This window comes from Eubalaena glacialis, chromosome 17 (genome assembly GCF_028564815.1).
Source record: "Eubalaena glacialis isolate mEubGla1 chromosome 17, mEubGla1.1.hap2.+ XY, whole genome shotgun sequence".
NCBI classification, from domain to species: domain Eukaryota; kingdom Metazoa; phylum Chordata; class Mammalia; order Artiodactyla; family Balaenidae; genus Eubalaena; species Eubalaena glacialis.
Window position 1 is genome coordinate 73,831,022 of NC_083732.1, and position 6,989 is coordinate 73,838,010.

Genomic DNA, 6,989 nt, shown 5'->3' on the forward strand with positions numbered 1-6,989 from the left:
GACTAGTACAGCTCTTACTTTGTTTCTTACATTGAATGCCTCCCTTCACTCCTATTTTCTTTATCTAAAAGGACGCCTGTTTTGGCTCCAGGGTGTTTGTTTTTCCTTGGGATTAAGATATAGGGAAACAGGGTCCTTGTTTCCTTTGTCCTGTTTCTGAGCTTTATGTGGGTCTGGGGCCACAGATATAGATTTGGTAATCAACAGCATTAAGGAAGTGGTTACATCCATGCACTGGATAGAAAATGTGTAAATGAAAATGTAAGAGGACAGAGACCTGGGAAACAACAGTTAAGGGATAAGCAGTGGAAGAAGAAAGAACCAAGAGAAGAAGGTAAGATGATGTGGCAAAAGGAAAACAAAAAACAGGTGGCCACAGAAGCCAAAGGATGATAAAGTTTCTAGAATGAGTGGTCTAGAGTTTCAAATACAGCAGCAAAATCAAGCAAATTAAGGACAAGATAGTACTCATCAGAAACGATGTGTTGACTGTAAGTGGGTGAAAAAAGCACAGAGTTAATGGGAGAATAGATGACATCAACACAGTAACACAAGCGGGAAGCAGGTAGAGGAGTGGTAACTAACCTGACTGATCAGAGGGAGGTGGAAAGTAAACTGGAATGGAACAACCTAGAAGCTTCATTTTAGTAACAGCCTCAAAAAAGTATAGGAATTGGAGGCGCCAGGTACCTCTGAAGGTAGAGATATAGTTGAGCTGAAAACAGAAGATCCAGGTGAAAATTTTTAATGGAGCAGTTAATAAACCCAGATCCCATGCAGCTGGGAGATTGCCACTCCCTCACCCCAGGAGAAATCTAGAAGTTTACTAGTGGAGAGACACTAGGCTTGGGGGCTCCAGGAGCACCTGAGGGCAAGGGAAGCACACCACAAACAAGGAGATTAAGTGAATGCCACAGACTGACTCACGGATCCCTTATCACTCTCCTGCTCTGCCTCAACAGCGTTCTGTTAACCATAGTATTGGAGGATTCCTCTCTGAGAACCCAATAAAAGAGCACAGCCAGGCCACCCTGTAAGTAACCAGGCCACCAATTAACCAGTTCTGCCAGTCACAGTTTCTAGCTTTTTGTTGTCTCATTCTTAAAGACAAAATATGAGCTAAGAGCCTAAATTCACTAGTCAGCTGAAGAAAGCCTTCAAGATGGAAAGACAGAACCAAAATAGTCTTAAAAAAACAAACAAACAAAAAGGAACTCAGGACATGGGGAGCAAAATAAAACTTTTGAAAATGTATAACATTAACATCTTTGCAAAATAAGAAGCGATACTGCATCTATGGAAAAATAGGAGTCTATAAAAGTAGGAACATTCAGAAAACAAAAGGGACTTCCCTGACAGTCCAGTGGTTAAGACTCCAAGCTTCCAATGCAGGGGGCGCAGGTTTGAGTCCTGGTCAGGGAACTAAGATCCTACATGCCACGCGGTGCAGCCAAAAAAATTTTTTAATGGAAAACAATTAAAATAAAAACAGAAAACAAAAAATCTTACTTGAAAATTTAAAGTATGACAAAGTGAGAAATGTAGCAAAAAGATTGGAAGATAACACCAAGAAAAAACTTTATCATATCTGTATGATAGATAATATAACAAAATAGAAGACAAGTAACAAAATTATAGAATCAGGTCAGGAGGTGCAAGAGTTAAAGAAGATAAAGTAGTTTTGAAAATGTAAGGGAGAAAATTGTCAAAGAAATATCTGAAGGAGGGACTTCCCTGGTGGCACAGTGGTTAAGAATCCGCCTGCCAATGCAGGGGACACGAGTTCGAGCTGTGGTCCGGGAAGATCCCACGTGCCGCGGAGCAACTAAGCCCGTGCACCACAACTACTGAGCCTGCGCTCTAGAGCCCGCAAGCCACAACTACTGCGCCCGTGTGCCACAACTACTGAAGCCTGTGCGCCTAGAGCCCACGAGCCACAACTACTGAGCCCATGAACCACAACTACTGAAGCCCACGCACCTAGAGCCCATGCTCCGCAACAAGAGAAGCCACCCCAATGAGAAGCCCAAGCATCACAACAAAGAGTAGCCCCAACTTGCCGCAACTAGAGAAAGCCCACGCGCAGCAACGAAGACCCAACACAGCCAAAAATAAATAAATTAATTAATTAAAAAAAAAATCTGAAGGAAATTTCCCCAAAGTGAAGGTCATTTGTTCCCAGATCGAGAGTTCATTGAGGGCTCAGGACACTAGATAAAAAGAAGACCCACTCCAGAGCCTGTCATCATGACATTTCAGATCACTAGGAACCAAGAACAGATTCTAAAAGTTCCCAGCATCAAAGTCAATGGTTGTCAAGGGAAGTTCAATAAAAATAATCCTATTAGAATGGCTTCAGACTCTCAACAGCAATGCTGGAGACTAGAAGTCAACAGAGAAATAACTTCAAAATTCTGAGGGAAGTTATTTCCAATCTAGAATTCTATATCCAGCAGTCTAGTGTGAGGGTAGATTATAACCTTTTCAGACATGAAAGTCTCAAAATATTTCTGTCCCATACATCATATCACGAAGAAACTGGAAGATGCACTCCATCAAATTGAAGGGATAAACCAAGAGATCCAGGAAATGGGAAGTCACAGGACGGCAGTTCTAGAGAGCAGCTAGTCTGTGTGGGAGCAAAGCAATGGAAGGTTCTGGGAGGTGGGCCTCTAACAAAGAGGTGGACTTAATGAATTTTTCTGATGTATTTGAAATAGTAAAGGAGAGTTATGCTTACGGAAGGGAGTCTGGGAATGGACTAGTGATCGAAAACTAAGCAAACAACTGAGGCAATTATTAACTCTAGTAATAAATTATATTAGGGAGAAATTATAATAAATTTAAAAGTCACAGGTAAATAGTATTTACAGAGTTATAATAATACAGAACACTGATCTAACCAAAAATGATGATATATCTAAACTAGGCAGATGGGCGCCAGGGGAAGGGTCTTAGTCAATTCAGGCTGCCATAACAAAATACATAGATTGCATGGCTTAAATAATAGGAATTTATTTCCCACAGTTCTGGAAGCTGCAAGTCCAAGATGAAGGTGTCAGCAAGGTATATTTCATTCTGAGGCCTCTTCTCTTGGCTTGTACACAGTGACTATCTAGCTCTGTGCTCACATAACCTCTTCTTTTTAAAAAAAAATAATAAATTTATTTATTGGCTGTGTTGGTTCTTCCTGCTGCGCGTGGGCTTTTCTCTAGTTGCAGAGAGCGGGGGCTACTCTTTGTTGCGGTGCGTGGGCTTCTCACCGCGGTGGCTTCTCTTGTTGCAGAGAACGGATTCGAGGCACACAGGCTTCAATAGTTGTGGCACGTGGGCTCAGTAGTTGTGGCGCACGGGCTTAGTTGCTCCACAGCATGTGGGATCTTCCCGGACCAGGGCTCGAACCCGTGTCCCCTGCGTTGGCAGGTGGATTCTTAACCACTGCGCCACCAAGGAAGCCCCACATACCCTCTTCTTTTTGCAGGTGTGGGAGAGACAAAGCCCTCTGGTGTCTCTTCTTATAAGGGTGTTAATCCCATCATGAGGGCCCCACCCTCATGATCTCATCTAATCCTACTTACCTCCCCCAAAGCCCATCTCCAAATACTATCACATTGGAGTTGAGCCTCAGATGTGAATTTGTGGGAGACACAAACATAATAAGAAGTGAGTTTGCGTGTTTATCTGTATAGGTGCTGTAGGGCAAGGAAGTGGGAGTAGAAAAGCTAAATCCTTATCTTGCATAGTAAGCGTGCCAGTTAGCATCACCATAGGACACGGGTGGTAGTCCACTCTAAATAGGGTCATCTGAGGAGGGTTTATTTGCAAAGGTATGGGTGTAGGGGAGCCCCAAGAGATAGTGCAGTCACCCAGGGCTTAGAAGAAATTGCACTGTCACCAAGCCTAGGCTCACAGGGATGAGCGGAGTGCATGGGGACCACAGTCTAGAATGAGAGTCACGTAGAAAAGGCCTCCCTGAGAGAAGCAGTGACCTCCTGTTGAGGACACAGCCGGCTAGATTAGATGGTCAAGGAGGGAAACAGGGGAATAAACGTTCTGCTCTCACTGTCTTTTCTGTTTCTCTTTGATCTCTCCAGGTTCTCCCAGCTGGGGAAAAACTAACTCGTCTGGAAGTCAAAGGGCGCATTCATCAACACATTGATGTGGTCCATACAGGTGAGTTTCTCTGAACGGAGAGCAAGGAGAAGGGTACAGAGTAGATCCAAAGGACAAATGGGAGATAGCCAACACAGTAAGAAAGCCAAAAAATGAAGAAATAATAGGCATAATCTTAATATGTACCCAGAAGAGAGTTCTAAAAGAATTGAAAATAGTTGCCTTTTTTTTTTTGCCACACCTTGGGGCAGACCAAAGATCGAACCCGCGCCCCCTGCATTGGAAGCACGGAGTCTTTTTTTTTTTTTTCCATTTTTGGCTGTGTTGGGTCTTCATTGCTGCGCACGGGCTCTCTCTAGTTGTGGTGAGCAGGGGCTACTCTTCGTTGCGGTGCGCAGGCTTCTCACTGCAGTGGCTTCTCTTGTTGCGGAGCATGGGCTCTAGGCACGTGGGCTTCAGTAGTTGTGGCTCGCGGGCTCTAGAGCGCAGGCTCAGTAGTTGTTGGTGCACGGGCTTAGTTGCTCCGCGGCATGTGGGATCTTCCCAGACCAGGGATCAAATCCGTGTCCCCTGCATTGGCAGGCAGATTCTTAACCACTGCACCACCAGGGAAGTCCCAGAAGCACGGGGTCTTAACCACTGGACTGCCAGGGAAGTCCAGTGGTTGCCTTTGTGAAATAAAAATTGAAAATAGGGAGATGCAGGGTTGGGAACTGCTTTTTTAAAAATATATATCAATAGACTATAAACTGTGTAGAACTCTTTGACTTTTATAACTAAATACAACTTTGACAAAAATAATTTTTAAGTGCTCTTTGGATTTGCAATGAGAAAATCATTGATAACCTTTTGCCATGCAATTTCAGTTAAGTGCTGGGACCTGAGGTCAGATTATAGTGGGTTAAGAAGAGAAGCTGAGATGAGTGGAGATGAATTCTAAAAGGCAGTCAAATGTTGTTAATCAAATGTTTAGTTAATGTCTTTAACAGCTAGTCTGTTAACTTAGCTAGGTCAAAGGTATGCTGCCTGTGATTTGTGTTCTAATGACCCTCCACACTGCTACTTTGGGCCCACATGTGTAATCCACGTGTCTAGGATATTCATGTACAGTTTTAGGATTCAGAACATTTTATTGTGCTTTTAATTATTAAAATGGTTTCTGGCTATTATTTCTTAACCTGTCCCCAAAATATCATCTTGCCTTTGACACCCATTCCTCCTACTGTATTTCCTTTGTATACCTTCCCAACTCAAACTCAAAATCTGAACCATCTTTGACCTCCTCTTTCACTTCTAACATGTCCTTGCCAAATGCTATACATTCTACCTATGAAATGTTTTTAGCTCCTCATTTCCACCCTGGCTGACCCCGACAGAGTTTAAGCCATCAGGATTTGTGTATGTCCCTATGGGACTAACTCCCTCTCTAAGCCTCTAATCTCTACCTCCAATACATCTCCTTATTAACTAATGGACTTCCTGGTCTTATTAGAAATTGCTTTTCCAGCCACATCTCTCATTATTTCCCCTTTCTTGAGCCAAACACTCCTTTGGTGCTTGCCAAGAATTCCACTCTCCATGCCTGTGTTCATGTTGTCGCCTCTGCTTGCAGCACCTTCATGCTCATTTTCTCTACGTGTCCAGTCTTTCCCAATCTTCAAGGCCCAGCTCTAATGCCTTCCCATGCCTGAGGTCCTCTTGGAGATGCTTTCCAGGAAGGCATGAGCTCCTTTTCTGAAGCCCCTCATCACTTTTTCTGAAAGAAGTCCTTGTGTTCTAGTACATGGGGTGCCTCACTTATAAGCAACTTGAAGGAAACTTCCCTGTCTAATTCATCTTTGTTTACCCTGAACAGCAAGCATGGTATCCTGTACCTATACACACTCAATACATTTGTTGAATTTTTTAAAAAAATATTTATTTATTTATTCATTTATTTTGGCTGTGCTGGTTCTCAGTTGTGACACGCGGGATCCTTAGTTGCGGCATGCGGGCTCTTTGGTTGCGGCATGCGTGTGGGATCTAGTTCCCTGACCAGGGATCGAACCCAGGCCCCCTGTATTGGGAGCATGGAGCCACTGGACTGCCAGGTAGGTCCCCATTTGTTAACTTTTAAATGAAGTAGCCAATCAGTATTTTTCCTGCTGTATTGAGGTATAACTGGTATACAAAAAATTTGCACATAATTAATGTATATCATTTGGTAAGTTTAGACAAATTTATACACTCATGGTACCATCACCAAAATCAAGGTAGTAAACATATCCATCGCCTCCAGAAGTTTCCTTGTGTCCCTTTTGTTTTGGTTTTGGTTTTGGTTTTGGTTCTTGGTAAGAGCACCTAACATGAGATCTACCTTCTTAACAGATTTTAAGCACATGATACCTCATTGTTAACCACAGGCACTATGTTGTACAGAAGATCTCTGGAACTTACTCATCCTGTGTAACTGTAACCTTATACCTATTGAACAACTCCCCTATTCCTCTCCCCCCATTCCCTGGTAACCACCATTCAGCCAATCAATATTTGATTTTACGATATACTGTCATTTGAAAGGCAAAAAAGAGCAGTGATCTTAGGAACTATTATCATAATTAGACCAGCTGACTTCAAACCTCAGGTCCCAGAAAGATAGGAAAATATTATATGATCATTAAGGAAAAGATAGAGGGTGGGGGAACTGAAAGGTCCTATTAAAATTGAGAAGCCATAACCTGTTATTGTAGCCACCATGTAAATAAAGGTTAAGAACAGAGGTATTGGAGTCAGATTAACCTTGGCCAAAATCTTGACTCTGCCCCTTAAGGACTGCATATCCTTGGACCAATTAGCCCCTTTGAGCCTTCGTTCCTCAATTTCCTTCTTGGCAAAAT